Genomic DNA, 22155 nt, shown 5'->3' with positions numbered 1-22155 from the left:
GATATTTTAAGTCATCTCTGGATGCATTTACCATGTACTAGATAAGGCGGGCGAAGCCAGGGCTGTAGCCCTTGATATATCCAAGGCTTTTGACAAAGTCTGGCATAAAGGGCTGCTAATGAAAATTAAATTGCACGGTATAAATGGACATATACTAAATATGATTAGATCCTTCTTAGACAATAGAAGCATACAGGTTGTCATTGACGGACGTAGATCTAAGCAGCATAACATTAATGTGGAAATGCCTCAGGGGTCGGTCCTTGGACCATTATTATTCCTGATATTTATAAACGATCTTCCTGATAATATTGTGTCCGAGATGGGTATATTTGCTGATGATACAACGCTCTATAATATGCATGAAGGAAGAACGGATGTACATAAATCTAAGATAATGGCAGAATTGTTGGAAAATGACCTCCAGACTATAGTGGAATGATACAGCAAATGGATGGTAACATTTAATGCTAGTAAAACTAAGATGCTTTCCTTTAACAATTACAAGACACCTCTCCAATCCTATATATTCATGACAAATAACACCCTACCTAAGAATTCTACCTTCAAACTCCTCGACCTAACATTTGCGGGCAATATGAATTGGAACAAATACATAGAGGACATTGCAAAGGCTGCTACAAAGAAGGTGGGTTCCCTCTATCGAGCTAGAAGACTACTCACGCCTGAGAGTATCCTGTACCTCTACAAGGCCACCATTCACCCATGCATGGAGTATTGTTGCCACATCTGGGCTGGTGCATCTATCACTAGCCTCTCCCTTTTAGATAAAGTCCAAAAAAGAGTTGTCAATCTAATCAATCCTGCTTTATCAACTAAGCTCCAGCCCCTGTCTCATCGCCGCAATGTTGCATCACTGTGCCTGTTTTACAAATATTTTAATGGCATGTGTTCTAATGAATTTGTTTCACTTGTATCCCCTCGACGTACATATCCCCGACAAACCCGCTTAGCAATAAGATCCAACTCCTTCACTGTTAATGTCCCTAAATACCAGAAAGCTTTCTATTCTAATAGTTTCTTCCCTCGAACAGCTAGACTTTGGAATTCCCTTCCTGCTGCCTGCTTCCCTGGCTGTACTGATATGCAGATATGCAGAGAACTGGTGATATGCTTTGTACAGGGTGAACATAAGTATATATATATATATATATATATATATATATATATATATATATATATATATATATATATACTTAAGTCCCCTTAAATAATCCAATTCTACCCAATCTACACCATTAATGACCACTTTACATTCATTAACCCTTATCCTCGAGTGGCCTTCGAGCCTTGATAAGCGGTGACTCCCTTGTAAAAAAAAATCTAGAAGACAACCTCATCAGTGACAATCAAGTTTGAAGACCTTAGGTTTTGCAAGGCGGAGTCGTCCTCCTTCCACATACATCACCCGTTATTCCAAAAAAATAATGCATTTGTTTTGTGCAATAGAAAAAAAATAACGCATTTGTTTTGCGCAATAGAAATAAACAGCGTCATATATTTATGCATTGGTTATCAGAAGTCATTGCATTGTAAATTTTTTCTTCTCATGTGCTTTTTGTTTTTGATTTTTTTTTTTTTCAAAATTATTATTATTATTGCTCAATAGGAGCTCATCATCAAAGATTTCTCTTTGAGAACAACATTTGGTGTTCCCTCGAGTCTGAGTGACAACAAGTCTCCCCTAATTTCCGTTACTCTCCACTTTTTTGATCACCTTCACAAATGAATTTGCATTATTTCAACAGCTGCTTACCATTGATTTCTCATTTGCAGCAACCATTGGTCTTCACTGGAATTTAGGTGGTAATACGCCTTACCAAGGTCTCAGTACTTTTTGAACTCATCGAGTGGAAGTCTGGTTAGTGCTTCCCTCCTTGACCCTTCAACTATTTAGTGTGATGCCAGTCGTGCTAGTGCCAGTTTTTTTTGGGGGGGGGGGAGACAGGAGGGTATAGGCAATTTACAATTTTAGTTTTCCAGTTCTCTCGGTTACGTCTTTTTGTTTCACTTCTGCTGCAGATTTTATATACTCGGTTAGTATTTGCCGTTTATGTGGACTAGTTTTCGTACTCAAGTATTTTCTTTAAGATTTCAACTGTTTTCAGCATTACCATTTATGCATACTCAGTCTTTCCATCGATTCCAATTTCTCTTAGTCTATTTTTTCCAAGTTTTTGAGGGACTGTTCCTAATGCTCCTACAATTATTAATATTATATTAGGTTCCATATACTTTTCAGTTCTCTCACAAGTTTCGCATATTTTTTTCATTTATCTTTCACTTTGATCTTCCCACTGTGGTCTGTTGGGACGGCAAAATCTATAATTTGTCAGTTTCTTTCCTTCTTGTTAATTATTATGACATCCAGTCTTTTTGCTTGGATGGTTTATCTGTTTGTATCTCCATGACCCAAAGGATTTTGTGGTTTTCGTTTTCCGGTACTGTCTCTGGTTTGTGTTCGAACCATTTGTCACTATGTTTAAGGCATAGTCATCTACAGCATTCCCAATGCATTGTTTTCCCCATGTAGTCGTGTCTGTCTTTATATTCCTTTTGGAATAGTTTGCTGCATTCACTTATTATGTGGTTTACTGTCTTGTCTCTTTTTTTTTTTTGCAAAAATCAAGACCCAGAGGTCACTCGAGGATAAGAGTCAATGAGTGTACAGTAGTCAATTGGGACAATATCGTAGTAATCGTTAGTAATGGAAATTTGGTAAATTGGATTACTTAAGGGGATGGCTCATCAAGAACTTATTTATGTTGGACTTGAAGACAACCATTTCGTAGACAGCTGGAAAGCAGGGAAAGGAAGAGAGTTTTGCAGATGCGTAGTTCTAAGAAAGAAGCTTTCTTTATGGAACCTACATTTAGGTTTAGGCACAGATAAAGAAGGGGGGAAATTATTGATAGTGGTTTCAGCTAAACTAGTGTTTTTCGTGAAAGTTTGGGGAGGGGGGGAGCATAAATTGAAGCACAGGTGAGCACTTCCCATGAAAATAACAAAAAAGCAGAGACAGGCTCGCAACATCTCTTCTATGGGAAAGAAGTTGCAAGGAAGAGAAAAGGGCATCCCACACTAGACTACTGAGCTCTGTCAAGGTAGGATAAGACTTTTTAGTAGCTTCTGCCCAGATGTGGCAACAGTACTCCATCCAGCAGTGAAATATCTACTGAAGCGGTAGGATGATCCTACCATTTTTCCAGCAACTTTGGCAATGGATTTGATGTACATGTTCCATTTCAGATTAGATGTAAAGATCAGACCCAGAAGCTTGTCAAAAACTGAAGCCTCCCCAAGACGAGAGCCATTCATTTCAATTGATGTCAGACAGGGAGCGTTGATAATGTAAAGATAGAAAGCTTGGTTTTAGATGCATTAAAATTAACCAACCACCTCTTTCTCCATTGTATCACGTGCTCAAGATCAGAGGAGAGAGAATCAGAGAGAACTTGGTTATTTACAGTAATTTTGATGTGTTGCCATAGATGGTAGTATCGTCAGCATAAATGTCTATGAATGATCTTAGGATGTGATTTGGGAGATCATTAATATAGATCAGGAAGAGAGTTGGATCCAGGATGGACCCCTGAGGGACTCTAACATTAATACTGTGAGCTTCTGATTTCTACCCATCAACCACTACTTTATAAACCTGTCAGAGAGAAATGATTAAATGAGAAGACATTTCCAGTTATACCATAGTTGGAGATTTTGTGGAGTAGATATTTATGGCATACTCTATCAAAGGCCTTTGATATTTCAAGAGCAATTGATCTTGAAAGGAAGCCCCCATAGAGAGATTCGCTAATCTTATGAAATATAACCGTTAGCAAATCTGCTGTAGATCTAGCAGAATAGAAACCATATTGCATGTCACTGAGAAGATTATTTTTGTTGAAGTAATGGACTACTACTCTATTTAACACAGATTCCAGCAACTTATGATGCACAGGAGACTGATTGGTCTATACTGAGATGCAGATGACCGATCACCTGAATTCTTAAATACAGGGCTTTCTTATGAGGTTTTCCAGAATGTTGGGAAGCAATTCTCCTTAAGACAATATTTAAACAGCTTTGTAAGTATGGGAGCTAGTTCTAGTTAAAGCTTTTTCAGCACTATAATTGGAATGCTGTTTGGGCCAGTTGCTTTACTGGAATCAAGATTTTTGATACGCTTGGCAACATCATGCACAGATATGTATATGTCGTATAGAATATTTTCAGATACAGTAGGAAATATGGTGAGTTGGCAGCCTTAATTGCATAGGGTAGAATTAGCTGCAAAGTTCTTAACAAAGAGTTTGGCTTTGTCCGATGCTGACAAGATTAGCTTAGGTCCATTGATGATATTTGGAATAAAGCATATACTTCTGTTCAGGGCCCTGTTTGCTATCTGTCAAAACTGGTGGGAACCAAGCTGCTGCTCAGCTACTTTGGATTTAATGGACTGAGCATACAACTATCTTGCATTCTTTATTACAGTTGTTGTTGGCAGTCCTAAAAGAGGCTTTAAACTCAGTACATTAATTACGTTAGAAGCAATGGAAAAAGTGATTTCTGTGCACAATGGCAGCAGCACATTCTGGAAAGAACCACGACCGGCTGTTAGGTTTTTGCTGGAATTTTTTTAAGGGTATGAAGCGATCTATACTTACAATTAACCATTTCGTCAGGTCTGATACTATAAAGGATACTTTTTTTTTTAAACATGAAACACAGAGCTAGATCTGATATAAATGTACAAAAGCTATCCCCATCAGTCATAGAATATCAATATATTTTACAGTGGCGAGTTATGTTTCATTTTTATCTTAACTGATCCAACCGAGTGGTCAGAAGATCCCAGTGGAAACAGAACGGAGAATGAACATAGCTCAGGGCAAGTTGTGAGAAAAAGGTCTAGGAGACTTGTATACTGACCGTCAGTGTTGGGCACATGGGTGAGTTCATGAACAATCTGAGTTAGGTCATAAGCAATGGAGAAATCGTGACAGAACCTCCCCTCATCATCTGTCTTGTTTGTGAACATTGAAGTTTCCACAGACATGAATGTTAGTTGAAGGATAAGTAGACAGGATGTGGTCAATTTTCTCAGATATGCTTTTAAAGATAGTAACTCCGCTGTTGTGGGGGCGATAGAGGGCAAATATACATGCAGCGGTCTTCATTTACTGTTTTATTGTGTTTTATCCATTTTAGCTTTAATGTGGTTGATTCTAATCATGTTGTTCTGTGCAGCTGTCAGTAGAGATCCTTTTTCTCTGTCTATAAGTCCTTTTCTTAGCCAAATCCAAGTGCTTTCGTGATTCTCTTCTGTTGTATTCTGATAAATCTTTCTTCCAGTTTTTCTTTTTTTGTCTTTTTGTTTCTAGTATTATTCATCTTGGCGGTGTCTCTCACTGCGGTCATCAATCTTTCTGTGTTCTGACTTATGTAGTTTTCCAAGTCTTTTTTGTGTCTTCTATACAGTCCTCTACGTTTATCCGTCCCCTTCCTCCTTCGCTCCTTTTCACATAGAGCTGATCAGTATCGTCTTTTGAGTGCAATGCATTGGGCATTGTCATTACTTTCTTCATCCTCTGATCAAGGTGTATAAAATTCATTTTTTGTCTCCTATGAATGGTCCAGAGTACCTTATTAGCAATACTACCAAGGTGTTTATTCTTTTAACTAATTTGTGTTATCACAACAGCCACTTACTTTGCCTGTGAATCAACAATTAAAGAACCCTCTATCAGGCTAATGCCGCCCATACAAGACCTTCTCATTTTGCAACTTTTTAACATATCAACCTGTGACCACTCATTAACTCAGGTAAGTGTTTGTTATTCAATTTGATTCCATTTCTGACAGCTAAGCAAAATCTTATTCGGCAAGGTTACAACTTTGCTATAAGAATATGCAAAAGTATTAGAATATAAGTACCTACATTTCAAATAATGTCATTTTTTATTACTAGTAAAAAATTTGATAAACACATGGACGACAGCATCATGCGGGATTGTAAGATATTTCAAAGTATGGAAGCATTGGCGTGTCTAAATATTTATTTAAATATTCCCATGAATTTTAAAATTTTAATGTAACCAAACAGGCAAATACCATTTCTTTTTTAATAATTGCATTAAATTATAATTCCAAACGTTATTTATGCTAAAATACCTTGAATATCATGTCATTTTTAGCTTTATATTTGTTTTTGTTTGTAGTCCTTGTCGGCCATCTTACATTATGACAACTCACATAAATGACAAATTGCATAAACAATAATTGTAATTTTTAAACTTCTACAGTGATATATATATATATATATATATATATATATATATATATATATATATATATATATATATTTCATTTGTTTTATATCTATTCATTCAAAGTATTCTGTATTTAATGGTATATTGGAAAAATTGGGCTTTATAAAAGAAATTTTGTAATTTATTTTTAAAGATTTAAAAATCGTGTTTTTGTAAAAATAATAACAAAATACTTATTAATAACTTATTTAACTCATTCACATCAAACACAAAAGATGAAAAATTAAACACATTCAAAATTCAGATTTTCAATCTTAGAATTGGAAAAGCAATTGTCTTTTTTTTTGTTTTTTTTTTGTTTGTTTGTTTGTTTGTTTGCTTGTTTGCTTTTCCTTTGTTTTTGTTCTACAATCTTCATCACCGTCTCCCCCATACATGAAGTATATGTTTGGCTCTGACTTTTTATTTGAAGTGTAGGAGTGTTTACAAATGAAGAAGGTAGAGTATGTAGGCAAATATATATATTACTATTGGGATGATTAATCGAAATCGAGAATCAGAAAAATCACAAATTTTGAGGGTATCGGAATCGGAAAAATTTGTGTCTGTTTTCTGATGCCAAAAACAATTCGTTTAAGTATCTTCCACTGCTGTTAGCTATAATAAAATAATAAATATTTATTGCTTTTAAACAATCAGTAAAGCTCAAATTTATAGATTAAGTCAGTTTTTTATTTTTGAGAAAATATTTGCACATTTAACATGTGTTTTTATGGTAATCTGGAAAAATAACAACTCTCCAGTTGAATATTAAGAGATTTATAAAGAATCGGAATCAGGAATTGTATCGTTATCGGAAATTTAGTATGGAATCAGTAATTGTATCAGAATTGAGAAAAATATTGGAATCACCCATCACTAATATATATATATATATGTGTGTGTATATATATATATATATTGATTTAAAAGTCATGAGGGTTTTTTGAAGCATGAAAAACGATGTTATATTTTGTATTTAATATTTTTATTGTTATTTTTTATATTTCAAGCGGACCTCCGCTCTTGGTCACAAAAAAGTATATATATATATATATATATATATATATATATATATATATATATATATATATATATATATATATATATATATATATATATATATATATATATATATAAACCTGGCACTAACTGGGTTTATATATATATATATATATATATATATATATATATATATATATATATATATATATATATAAACCCAGTTAGTGCCAGGTTTATTCTAGCCTCAAAGGCATGCATTACCAAACCTTTAAGTAAAGCTATATCTAAAGTGTTTAAATTAATTATAAATCCAACAAATAATTTCCACCAAAAAAGGAAATTCTATAGTAATACAAATCTATTTTGGGTGGTAAATATTCACATCCAATTAAAGAAAAATTAGCATAAATTCTAGAATAAAAGCAAAATCTATACTAATGTATGATTTTTGTACGTTGTCTACTAAAATTCCACACGAAGAACTTATAAAAGAATTAAATAATGCTCTATAAATAATCTAGCTTTTGCAGGCGATAAAGGTAAATGCGTAGGCTTTTCAAAATCTAAAGCTTTCCGGTGTAAAATTAAAAAAAAATATTAAAACTTGTGTTTCCGAATACTTATAAGTCATCTTATTCAAAAAAGTTATTTTCAAATAGGAAATAAAATATTACTTCAAACTATAGGCATCCCAATGAGATTAGATCCTGCACTATTTTGGGCAAATCTTTATTTACATGAACTGATGTGGGGAGGGGGGGATATAAAAAATGAACTCCTTCCCCTTTCAAATAGTTTGTATGCCGCAAAAAAATAGTACCTGCTCTCTATATATGTTTTATGGAACCATAATGTCTGAGTTTCTGAGAATAGCTCACCTTACCTTAAAATTAATAAATTTTATACCCCCAATTTCTAGCTTAGTAATAAGGATGATAAATCAAGGTGATGATAAAACTAAAATATTTAAACAGTTAAATAAAACATTTGTTCTTTATCCTGATGCTTTTGAATCGTATAAAATTAACCAGAATATATTAATAAAGGAAATCCAAAACTACATTAGCAATGTATATAAACAAATTGTGTATATATATATATATATATATATATATATATATATATATATATATATATATATATATATATATATTAGAAGTTCAGCCCGGCTTTGCTCGGGTCCTATGTACTGTTTATAACTTTATGTGCATATGTATATATATATTAAAACGTTTGACTAATACCCAGGTAACCTACATCTAAAATTTCAAGTGTTTAGATCCAAAATTGGCGGAGGAGTTTGATAGAGTCTGCAAATGTCAACTCTTTCAACTTAAACCTCTTGGCAGCTAAATTTTCGCCCAAAAACTGATTAAAAAGCTTGCTGCATGTCTGAATGTGTAAAATTTATGTAAAATTTCAAATGTTTAGACCTAAAAATGTTCTGAATAGTTTGCTAGAGATCGCAAAGTAAAATCTTTTGAACTTTGACCCCTTAGCAGCCAAATTTTCGGCCAAAAACCGATTAAAAAGTTTCTCCGTGTCTGAATACACTTTATGTAAAATTTAAAATCTTTAGACCAAAATTTAATTAAGTAATTTGGTAGAGACCGCAGCGGTCAATTTTTTTTTACTTTGACCCGAATTTTGACCTCTAAACATTTATTGTTTTGGGCTCAAATCAAATTAAAAAGTTTGATCCATGTCCAAGTTACCTACATCTAAAATTTCAAGCGTTGAGACCCAAAATTGGCAGAGGAGTTTGGTAGAGTTCTCAAAGGTCAAATCGTTGAACTTTGACCTCTTGACTGCCAAATTTCTAGCCGAAAACTGATTAAAAATATTTTCCCAAATCTCAATACACCTTATGTCAAGTCTCGAGTCTGTAGACTGAAAATTGACAGAGTAGTTTGTTAGGGAAATGTACACACACACACACACAGAAAATTTCACTTTTATATATATACTCGCAGTTCTGCCCGGCTTGCTCGGGCCATATGTACTGTTCATAACTTTATGTGCATATGTATATATATTAAAACGTTTGACTCATATCCAGGTAACCTACATGTAAAATTTCAAGTGTTTAGACCCAAAATTGAATGAAGAGTTTGGTAGAGTCTGCAAAGGTGAATTCTTTCAACTTTGACTTCTTGGGAGCCAAATTTGCGGCCAAAAACCGATTAAAAAGCTTGCCCTATGTCTGAATACATTTTATGTAAAATTTAAAATCTTTAGACCAAAAATGGGCTGAATAATTTGGTAGAAACCACAGAGATCAATTTTTTTAAATTTTGGCCCCAATTTATTGTTTTGAGCTTAAATCAAATTAAAAAGTTTGATCCATGTCTAAGTAACCTACATCTAAAATTTCAAGTGTTGGCAGAGGAGTTTGATAGAGTTTTCAAAGGTCAAATTGTTTAACTTTGACATCTTGACAACCAAATTTCTGCCCGAAAACCAATTAAAAAGATTTTCCCAAATCTCAATACTCCTTATGTCAAATCTCGAGTCTGTAGACTGAAAATTGACAGAGTAGTTTGGTAGGGAAATGTACACACACACAGACACACACACACACACACACACACACACAGATAGACAATTTCACTTTTATAGATGTATAGATAGATAGCTAGATATATATAATTATTTTGAACTTTTATATATATATATATATAAGTAAATAAACATGTAAATCTATAAATATAAAAGCGAAAATGTATGTTTGTATGTGTGTTCGCTTTTTCTGTATGTCTACAAAAGGCTTTTTTCAGAGAAGCGGTCGCTCGCCTAACAACTTTTTAAAACTTTTTATATCACATGTAAATCGTAATATCTCAGAGTTGTCAACGGAGCTCGCCTGTCTATTTAATTTGCTCGACTTCGGGAAGATAAATATTCAACAGTTTTCGCTCGCCGCATGTGGATTAAGCCTTTTCCTATAATTAAGTCTGGCGTTTTTTTCCGGTTTCCCCCTTACCCCCGCATTCCGCAGTAAATGAAATGCTACTCCGCAGTCAACAGTTGACCTCATTAAGTCATTAAAACGTGTACCTGCCAAATCTAAGTAATGAAATAAATTCAAACGCATTTCCATTGGTATGTCGCAGTGGTGCAATGGTTAACGTCGCATGGTTTTTTTTCACACTTTAATTTACAATTTTGCCTCAAGGGTTCCGGTTCAATCCTCATACTTACCTACCAAAACATTTTTTTTATTTTAACCCCCCCCCCCACCGGAGTTTTCGTTTACCCAAAACCACACACACCTCCAAACACCCGGGCAACGCCGAGTACCCCTCGCTAGTATATAAATAAAGTACGTCAGTGGTGTGAGTTTTGTTATCAATGCTTCTGTAATGGAACTCACACCACTGACGTTAATCTCGCATAGCCAATGCACTGTTCCGGCATTTCAAAATACAACCAGTAGGAAACAATGCGCGGATCTTTGCTAACTGATTTTTCTTTCTCAACTTTACAACATGGCAAGAAAGAAGAAGAAAAAAAGAAAGAAAATATGTACAAAATACTAAGGATGGAGTTTGACTCTGAAATATATTTCAATTATAAATTTCAAGCAAGTGAAATATTTGTTTATTTTCATAATATTGCATTGTGATTTGGCTTTCAAACATACCTGATACATATATTATTTTATAAATAAAATACTAATAATAGCAGGGGTTTGATCAGTAGTATAATGAATACAAAAGACTGATAAATTAAAAAATGTATCCATTTGGAATGGGTAAAGTCTCATTGTTGCTTTGATGAAGTACCAGTCAAGAATTCGTTTTTGGCAATCAACACGACAGGTGCATGGCCAGGAACTGGCCCAGTACTTGTCGGACTGATAAGGTACTCTGTCTGGGTATCACCCAAGAGGTCCACCTTCCGAGGACTTGCCACCCGGCTTTCGGGTGAGATAAGTTTATTGCTGAGGCACTCCGACCAGGGAATGCCGACAAGGATGCTCAGACAATTTTTGCTAGGCAAGAGTGCCGATCCTTTAGGAAAGCTTGCTTGATACCCCCTTTCCTGACCTGGTATCACATAATGCTCAGGTGAGCAAGATTTAAATATCGCTCCATTTTAAATTTGGGGACAAAGACGAGTGTCACAAGTAAAGAAGATATTTTTTTGATAGCATGAATAGATTACCCAAATTAATCTGGACCAAGAAACTAGATAAAATATTCGGAACATTTTTTTGTTCTTGTAATTAAGAGAGGTGGTGTTTGATCAGTACTGCTAGGGAGCCATGATTCAATATACTGTTTTGTTTTAAAATTTCTGAAACTGTGTTTCATTGTAGACAACTGATGATCCCTGAAATAACATAAGGATTATTGTGAATTCGAGAAAGCAACTTCATACAGCGATTGCAGCTGATTAAATGACTTCCTGTTAAATAGTTTTCTAACGAATGATGAAAAATATATATGAAAATAAAATAATAAGTTTTTTTAATAGTTTTAAAGGTTAAAAAACTTCCAAGACTATATATATATATATACGTATATATATATACGTATATATATATATATATATATATATATATATATATATATATATATATATATATATATATATATATATAAGAGCGAATAGTTAATAAAACATGTTTAAAAAACACTTTGAAAAAGAGTTAAAAAGATATTTAATTTGAAAAGGAAACACTAAATAAGTGGATAGTCCTTAATTCGCAGAGTTTCGAAGAAATACTTTCCTTCTCATCAGAGGGTAGGAATTAGCAAAATGCGGGATCGGATTTTGCATGCAAAAGTATTTGATGAAACTGTAAGTCAAAGATCTTACTTGATAACAAAAAATGAAGCATAGAAAATAGGGTGAAGCAAAAGGTGATTTCACGTGAATGGATAGTCTGTATCCAATGACGGTAAAATCCAAAAAATGTAAATCCAAGAAAGTTAAATTTCCATTTACACAAGTAAAATCCAAGGAAATCGCATAATTAGAAGATGATCCAAAATAATCCAAAAGGCTGAAATCCATGGAATAATTCACAAATAGGTACAAGGAAAAGGGGAAAGAATTCAAATAATATTATTAAAAGAAAAATAAGATATGCGCTATCTCGGCTGCCGAGTCAAGATACAAGATGTTATATATATATATATATATATATATATATATATATAGTAAGTTTGGAAAAATATATATATATATATATATATATATATATATATATACACACACACAGGCGGCAAAAAGAAAGTCCGCACTTGTAATATTTTCAATAACTACAAATTTAAGCTACATTTAATGTAACTGTTTAAACAAAAAGAGAGTCCAATGTAACTATACCTCATTTGATTTGGCTTTTATTCTTCTATAATTTCATCTGTTCATATTTGACTTTTAACTGAAATATTCTAGTGTACACATCAATTTAAAAAAGTAACTTCAAATTGAGAAGGCAAAAAGAAAGTCTGCACAATGAAAAATTGTTATTTAAATGTAATTTTAGGACATTAATGCAGCACAAATACAAAAGGAACACAATGAACTTGTTAATTTTTAGTAGCATAGCCCTTCTGCAATTTGACAGCCTTCAATCTTTTGTGAATTCCTTGAATAAGACTGCAGCCATAATCCGGGAAAAGGGCATCCCACTTTTCTTTAATTTTTGTCCAAAGTGCTTCCAAATTTGAAATTTTATCATTGCGTAGATGTAGCTTGATGTAATGCCATACGTTTTCGATATGATTGAGGTCTGGAGATTGTGCAGGCCAATCCCAACACGGAATATCATGCTCTTCCAGGAACCTCTTGACATTGCCAGCTGTGTGAATGGGATCATTATCCTGCATGAAGATGGGATTATCATCCAAATTCCGACCAAAGTAGGGTAGAAAATGCTCAGTCAACATATTAATGTACTTGGTCGAATTAATTCGACCTTGCAAGCGAAATATAGGCCTTTGACTATTGGTACTAATAATGTCCCACACCAAAACCTTGCACCACCTTGCAGCATTGAAACTGAGCACCTTGGATTAAATTCTTCGTCTTTCCTCCAACGGATGTACTGCCTACTATCACTGTCTAGCCTATTTAACTTTCTTTCATCGCTGAAAAGCACTTTCGACCAATATGAAGAGTCATGATCTTCATTGCATCTGACAAAGTCCAGACGGCGCTTTCTGTTCTTTACAGAAATCATTGGCTTGCATCTTGCAACATATCCTCTCAAATTAAATTCTTTTAATCTGTTCTTGACAGTAAAAAGAGAGCACTTTTTAACAAGATTGCGCTGTTGTTGGATTTGGGGAGCTGTTTCAAATCTGTTTCTTAGGCTGCGGACCTTGATAGCATTGTCTTCCCTGTTAGAAGTAACTCTAGTACGAACAGATTTAGGGGCATCACGGACACCGCCGGTGTTTTAGTGCTTTTGCACAGCCTTTCGTACCGTTTTCTCACCACATTTCAATCTGTGGCTGATTTCTTAATTGAGTAAACCAGAAAGATGGAGATGAATGAGCTCCTGACGATCACTAAGAGAAAGTTGTGGCATATGAACTAAATGTTACGTTGTATAACCTGGAACAACAACAATTACGATTAGAGATTCTTTGTTGCCTGTTGATGGATATTTTAATCTGATTTAGGAGCAATAATTTAAGTTGGTTTTAAGCGAATTTGTTGCTGCGGACTTTCTTTTTGCCTCTTTAATGTGAAGTTATTTTTTTAAATTGACTTGAACACTAGAATATTTCAATTAAAAGTCAAATATGAACATGTAAAATTATAGAGAAATAAAAGGCGAATCAATTGAGGTATAGTTTGTTTAAACAGTTACATTAAATTTAGCTTAAATTTGCAGTTTTTTTAAAAAGTGACAAGTGTGGACTTTCTTTTTGCCGGCACTATATATATATATATATAAAAGTGAACGTGTCTGTGTGTGTGTGTGTGTGTGTGTGTGTGTGTGTGTGTGTGTGTGTGTGTCGATGTACATTTTCTACGCAATAACTTGGTCAATTTTAAGTCTACAGACTCGAAATTTGATATACAGGTTACTGTGATTTGGGAAAATCGATGGGATCGGTTTTTGGCCAGAAATTTGGCTGATCAGGGGGTCAAAGTTCAACGATTTGACCTTTGAGAACCCTACCAAACTCCTCCAACAATTTTGGGTCTACGCACTTGAAATTTTAGATATAGGTTCCTTGGACATGGATCTAACTTAATAACTTGATTTGAGCCCAAAACAATAAATTTTAAGGGGTCACAATAGGGGTCAAAGTTTTAAAAAAAGTTGACCTCTGAGGTCTCTTCCAAATTACTCAGACAATTTCTGGTCTAAATATTTGAAATTTTACATAAAGGGTATTCAGAGATAGGGCAAGTTTTTTCATCGGTTTGGGTCGAAAATTTTTAGTTACCAATATATAAATGTATGTATGTCAGTTTGCATGTCTGCCTTAAACTTTGAATAGAGGCGACGGATTTTATCAAGATCAGTATCATTTTCAAGTTCGACCTTTCATACGACAAATATCGAAAAATTGACTAAAAACATTAATATCTTCCCTTTCAACTAGGCACTTTTCTACAGGGAGTCACTTTTTTCGCCGATATTTTTTAAAGTTATCCTCTCCTTTAGATTGTCTAGCCTTAATTTAAAAAAATGTCGCTTCCGGTTTGGTTTACCCCGTTCTTTTCCTCCTTTGCGGTACGAGTTCGAGCCTGCCTTCCTACTACCACTTTTTTTTTTTTTTGCTCAACATACACATCCAAACACCCGGGCAACGCCGGGCTGAAATGCTAGTATATATATATATACATATATGTGCATAGAAAAAGTCAAGATATATATATAGTCGCCAACCTGATAGGTCCTGAACTGTCATCTAAGCTTCAGCCTCTGGCCCATTGATTAAATATTGCATCCCTCTGCCTGTTCTACAAGTATTTTAATGGTGAATGCTCTGACGAACTGCAAGCACTTGTACCCCCTCGACATAAATACCCCCGACAAACCTGACAAGCAGCTAAATCCCACCCCAACAGAGTAGAGATCCCTAGATGTAAGAGAGCTTTCTAGTCAAGTAGTTTCTTCCTCAGAACTGCTAGACTTTGGAATTCCCTTCCGGGTCCCTGCTTCACCAAATGTACTGACATGCAGAAGTTCAAATGTAGCGTGAACAGACATCTTGCTGCCCAACTTCCTATATAGTACCCCTGTAGCTTAGGTCCCTGATAGTAGCTCCTACATCAAAATGGCAATGTGCCTTGTTTGGGGCGAAAATGCAATAAAAAAAGAATTAAATTTACAATATTTTATTCAAAACAAGGACTACAAAATAAAGGTGAAAGGTTCTTTATTCCATGTAGTTTGAAAGAAAGACTCTTGTCCTAAAAAGAAAAAAAAATTAGCAAAAGATAAGAATAGATAAGTATTTTTACTGGTTAGCTCAACTTATTGAAAACATTTGAGAAAAAAATTGAAAGAAAAATGTAATTTTATAGATAAACTGAAAGGGAATACTCAGCAAAATCCAATATGTATGATTGTAAATATCCAGTGATATCCAAAAGTTCGCAATAATAGGTGGGGCGATAAGTGAGTCTAAAAAGTGTTCTGTAAAAAATATTTTAGAATCTTTTTAAAAAAACATCAAGGGTTAAATGATAAATGAAAAGTCTGTGTAGAAAAATCCTGTAGTGAAAAACGGAAGTTGAACTTCAATGATTGGGAGGCACAGATCACAATGTGAGACGGCTTAAATGACTACAACCAGTATATCTCGCCAGCCAACATGTCACCTATCTTTTCTGAACATCTCCATTTACCAACACCTTGCAGCACATGACATTGTTAGACACCTTAATTCCTTCACTGAGTAAGCAACTGGAATAGTCTCTGTTGCTCGGAGACTTCTTCTGTTAACCTCTTGTGATTAAGTTATGTCTTGGAAGAGACCCACCTGTGCTTCTACACACAAAGCATCTGCAACAAAAGAGAGAATTAGAGACACTTTAACAGACATCCCAAATATGAATTTAGGACCATATTAATTAAAAACACGGCCATTTAAGCCAACTTACATTGTGATCTGCACCTCCCAATCATTGAAGCCCTACTCATTTGCATGAACAAACTGACCATCAATCAGGCTCAATATGAGGGGGGAAAGATCGCTTAAGTGCTTTTAATGATTTTAAATTATTTTAATCCACTTTTTCAATAAATTCACCAAACGCAATTTTTAATTCATCACTCACCTGAAGACGAGTTATGGAAGTCGAAAATGTTTGCAACTATGGCAAATTTCTTTCTACACGCAAACAAAACGTTCGAACAAGGAAAAATTGGATTGCAAGATAAACAAACAGGAATTATTCCTGCTGTTCAACGAAACATGCGTAAGAGAAAAAATGCTGCCCCCCCCCAAAAAAAAAAAAAATATATATATATATATATATATATATATATATATATATATATATATATATATATTCCAGTTTGTTGGCTGTCATAGTTCTTGTAAACTGCGATGTGGTTTGGCAGTACTTCCTTTAAACTCCTCGATCTAACATTCACAGGGAACATGAGTTGGAACAGATACATTGAGAGCATTGCCAAGGCTGCTGCAAAGAAGGTAGGCTCTCTCTACCGTGCTAGAAAGCTACTTACACTTGAAAGTATCTTGTACCTCTATAAGGCCACCATTCGCCCATGTATGGAGTAGTGGAGTACTGTTGTTATATTTGGGCTGGCGCATCTGCTACTAGTCTCTCACTCTTGGACAGGGTTCAGAAGAGAGTTGCCAACCTCATAGATGCTGAACTGTCATCTAAGCTTCAGCCTCTGTCCCATCGGCGAAATGTTGCATCCTTCTGCTTGTTTTACAAGTATTTTAATGGTGAATGCTCCGACGAACTGCAAGCACTTGTACCCCCTCGATGTAAATACCCCCAACAAACTCAACAAAGAACTAAATCCCACCCCTACACAGTAGAGATTCCTAGGTGTAAGAAAGCCTTCTACTCCAATAGTTTTTTTCCCCCCAGAACTGCTAGACTTTGGAACTCGCTTCCATGATTCTGCTTTCCAGTTCAAATGTAATGTGAACAGACATCTTGCTACTCATCTCCCTTCATAATATCCCTGAAACTTATGTGCCCGATAGTAGCCTCCTACTTCAAAGTGGCACTGTGCCATGAAAATGGGGATATATATATATATATATATATATATATATATATATATATATATATATATATATATATATATATATATATATATATCGATTATGAGAAAAAATACGCCTTTATAAAGTTCATTCTTCAGTTAGTAATCGGTAAAAGTTTCATATTAATGAGATAATTACCTGGTTTTTGGTAGATTTTTAAAGAGCGACTATGTCAAAACGACCTTACAACTCACCTCCATTTTGTCGGTTGCTGTGCTAATCAGTGAATCACAACATGACAATTAAGTAGATAATATTGCTTTTAGTTAAAACTGACATCAAAATTAAGCAGATAACATTGGTTTTTAATGGAAATTCAATTTTTGCGTCTTTTTTTTTCCATTTTGGAATTTTTTGTCTTTGATTTGGGGTTTTGATAATCTCATTTAAAAGTGCATGCTTTTCGATGCACGGTGTATGGAAGCTCATAAGTAACAGTTCAATTTTGAAAAGGATTAAACATTTCGAATTAAAACTAACACGCAGATTTGTTTTATGTCGTTTTTTTTGGGGGGGGGTCGCATATTGTTTGCCGAAGAATGTTAAATATAAGTAGATTTTTTTTATCCATAATGTTTTATTTTACAATCAAATTTACACCATTCAATTCTATTCCTTTGTTCTCCTTTAACAAAGAGATGGTTGCGGACGTTTGCAGCAATGCAGAGCGATTGCAGCGTTCCAAATTTATCTTCTTATAGAACATCCTATTCGACTGGTGGCTTTAAAAATTATATTTCAATTTAAGATTTAGTAACAAAACAAATATAATAAATCTATAAATTAAATGTTATATATATATATATATATATATATATATATATATATATATATATATATATATATATATATATATATATATATATATAAATAAGCCTGACGAATCCTATAGTGGATGAAACGCAGAATATTCAGTGTAGCTTAATCGCCATATATATTTTATAAATTACTAACTAGCTCTACCTACGTATTGAGCACTTTTGAAGTAAATACTTAAAGTTTGCGCATAAATCTATACTTTCGTATATTAAATTTATGTGAGTAAAAATGAAGTAATTATATAAATAAATCTATAAATTAAATGTTTATATATATATATATATGTATATATATATATATATGTATATATATATATATATATATATATATATATATATATATATATATATATATTTGTAGTTTCTTTCAATGCATTATCCTGAAACATTTATTGTATTTTTTGCAAATCTCTTTCCTTTGATGAAAAGAATTGCATTTTTCGAAACTCCACAGAATAAGGTCTTTCAAGTTTATTTGTACTTCTTGTCGTATAATTAAAATTTTGTATAGCTTCTTTATAGGTTTGTGATGTTTTTGTGAAAATTTATTCAAATTCAAATTTTCAATAAGATTTTTCGGCGCTTCTACACTATTAGGACGAAATTTTGTAGTCGCTAAATGGAGTTTTCAGATTAAAAACAAAACAAATTGGTTTCAATTGATTTTTTTTCTTCTTTGTCAATTCTAATAAATTACCTGAATATTATTGAATTATTAAAAATAAAAACAACTTTAATTGTATTAGCAGGTGAAAAATTGCGGCCATCTTGTTTAAATCGAAATCGAAAATTATCTCCTTTTTTTAACTCTCCTGTGTCTTACAATCGTTTTCATCAAATTATATTTTTATTTTCATTAATTTTCTTTTATTTTCTTTAATAAATAATTTTCCACCGAATTGATTTTCGTACTTTTTTTGATAAAATCAGGTACTTCTATAGTTTATCGCCAAAAATGGAGACGCCATTTTCTTTCGGGCACCTGTCGTTAAAATCAGAGAGAGAAATCAGTATTTTAAACTATGACCGAAGTAGGAAATAAAAAAAATTACAAAATTGTTATATTAAAATTTTCTTACGTAGATGTCTTTACAATTATATTTTGATATATTTTTATACAATAAATGTTTTGGTTTTCAAATGGCGCTCGTGCCCAGTTTGAACAATTATGAATATGTCATTTTAATTTCTTTAATAATGTCTTTCATTTTTCTGTTTTAATATAATAAAAATATAGGTAATCGTGACGAAAGAGAGAGCCTGTTTCCTCCGTTCGACTATAGGTGGCGTTACTGTCTGTCCACCCAGTTACGGAAGTACAAAATGTACATAATGCCACCCTTGAAATAAAAATAAATGTTTTTGTTATATTTTAATTTTAAACATGTTTCTTTTTTTTTTTTTTTTGTGCAAACATATTTAAGTTTTATTTTTTTGCAAATATATTTAAGTTTTATTTTTCCAAACATTTACGTTTTGATGCTTGTTTATTTTTAAACATTTACGTTTTTTTTTTTTTTTGCAAGCATAAACTAAATGTTTTTGCTATATTTTTCTTTTAAACATATTTATGGGTACAACCGTTTTTCCGCGAGTATTTTTTACGCTCTTATGATAATAATAAAAAAAATCAACGTTTTTTCTTTTCTCTTTTTTATGGACTCCCCCCTCCTTTTTTCTTCATTTTTCTGCACTTATTTTACCTTTTCCGCAAGTATTTTATATATATATATATATATATATATATATATATATATATATATATATATATATATATATATATATATATATATATTTGAAAAAGGATATTGTAAAACCTGAATCTTACTTGAAACTACTATTAAAAAATAGCGCGGTACCAATAAGTGCATAAGCAAACTTTTCAAAAAGAAAAATATTTCAAAAATATTTAGTTTATGCTTGCAAAAAAAAAAAAAAAAAAAAAAAAAAAAACGTAAATGTTTTAAAATAAACAAGCAACAACACGTAAATGTTTGGAAAAATAAAACTTAAATATGCTTGCAAAAACAAACAAAAAAAAAAACGTAAATATGTTTGAAAAAACAAAAAACAAAACTTAAATATGTTTGCACCCCCCCCCCAAAAAAAAACCATGTTTAAAATTAATATATAACAAAAACATTTATTTTTATTTCAAGGGTGGCATTATATACATTTTGTGCTTCCGTAACTGGGTGGACAGACAGTAACGCCACCTATAGTCAAACGGAGGAAACAGGCTCTCTCTTTCTTCACGATTACCAACGAAGTTATATAGCAATTAAAAAAAAAGAAAAGAATTATGTTTATGTGATAATTTTAATATTAGTAAAAAACAAACAAACAACAAAACTTCAATTATGTGACGGATTCATGTTACATATATATATATATATATATATATATATATATATATATATATATATATATATATACATATATATATATAATATATATATATATATATAATATATATATATATATATATAATATATATATATATATATATATATATATATATATATATATATATATATATATATATATAGGACTATCTAGTGTTTCCTTTTCAGATTAAATATGTTTTTAACTCATTTCAAAGTGTTTTTAACATATTTTATTAACTGTTTGCTCATATATATATATATATATATATATATATATATATATATATATATATATATATATATATATATATATATATATATATATATGGTTATCTTTCAGATGCAAGGTTCATTGCTTACTTGCGGTTTTAACGATGTAAGATTCCGTTGTACGGAAGACCAAATCGGCCAAAATGTCTATGATGTTTTTATTGGCGCTTTTCTTCGTATTTTTAATAACATTTTTTTGCACCATTTACAAGTTCTTTTTACAAATAATTTTTTTAATACTGTAATAGTGAAATAAAGATACATTTATTAATTATACGGAAAAAGTATCTCGTAATGTTTTCACACGAGATTTTTTTCCTGTTGATTTCTCTTTTTTTTTTTATATTAAAATTGATTTAAAGTGATTTTCAAGCCTTTAACATGACGGAGTTTATAATGAAAACCAAATTACCGTTAAAATTAAAATAATCTTTATTAGAAATTTGTAACAAAATAACAAAATTATAAAACTATTAGATTAAAATAGAGAACTTTTAATTAAACAACGTGAACATTTTATAATGAGTGTTTTCATTAAATGTATTTTTAATAATAAAAAAGTGAACTTTTTTTAGTTAAACTTCATAAAAAAAACGTATCCAATATAGAATTTTACTAAAATAATTTTACTATTACAGTATTAAAAAAAGTATTTGTAAAAAAAACTTGTAAATGGTGCAAAAAAATGTTATTAAAAAATACGAAGAAAAGCGCCAATAAAAACATCGTAGACGTATATTATCATTTAAACAGTATATCAATTTAAATATTTAAATTCAGTAAATAAATTTAAATATTTAAATTATGGCCGATTTGGTCTTCCGTATAACGGAATCTTACATCGTTACAATCGCAAGTAAACAAGGAACCTTGCATCTGAAAGATAACCTATATATATATATATATATATATATATATATATATATATATATATATATATATATATATATATATATATATATATATATATATATATATATATATATGTGTGTGTGTGTAGGACGAAAATTTCGGAAATCGTAATACTGAATTTCTCATGAAAACAATGGTATCTACATATTCGTTGTATTTTAAAGATAATTTTAGATACTTCTATAGTTTGTCGCTGAAAATGGAG

The sequence above is a fragment of the Euprymna scolopes genome, chromosome 16 (genome assembly GCF_053919585.1).
Source record: "Euprymna scolopes isolate OS-2025 chromosome 16, ASM5391958v1, whole genome shotgun sequence".
In the NCBI taxonomy this organism is placed as follows: domain Eukaryota; kingdom Metazoa; phylum Mollusca; class Cephalopoda; order Sepiida; family Sepiolidae; genus Euprymna; species Euprymna scolopes.
This window is presented reverse-complemented; position numbering follows the sequence as displayed.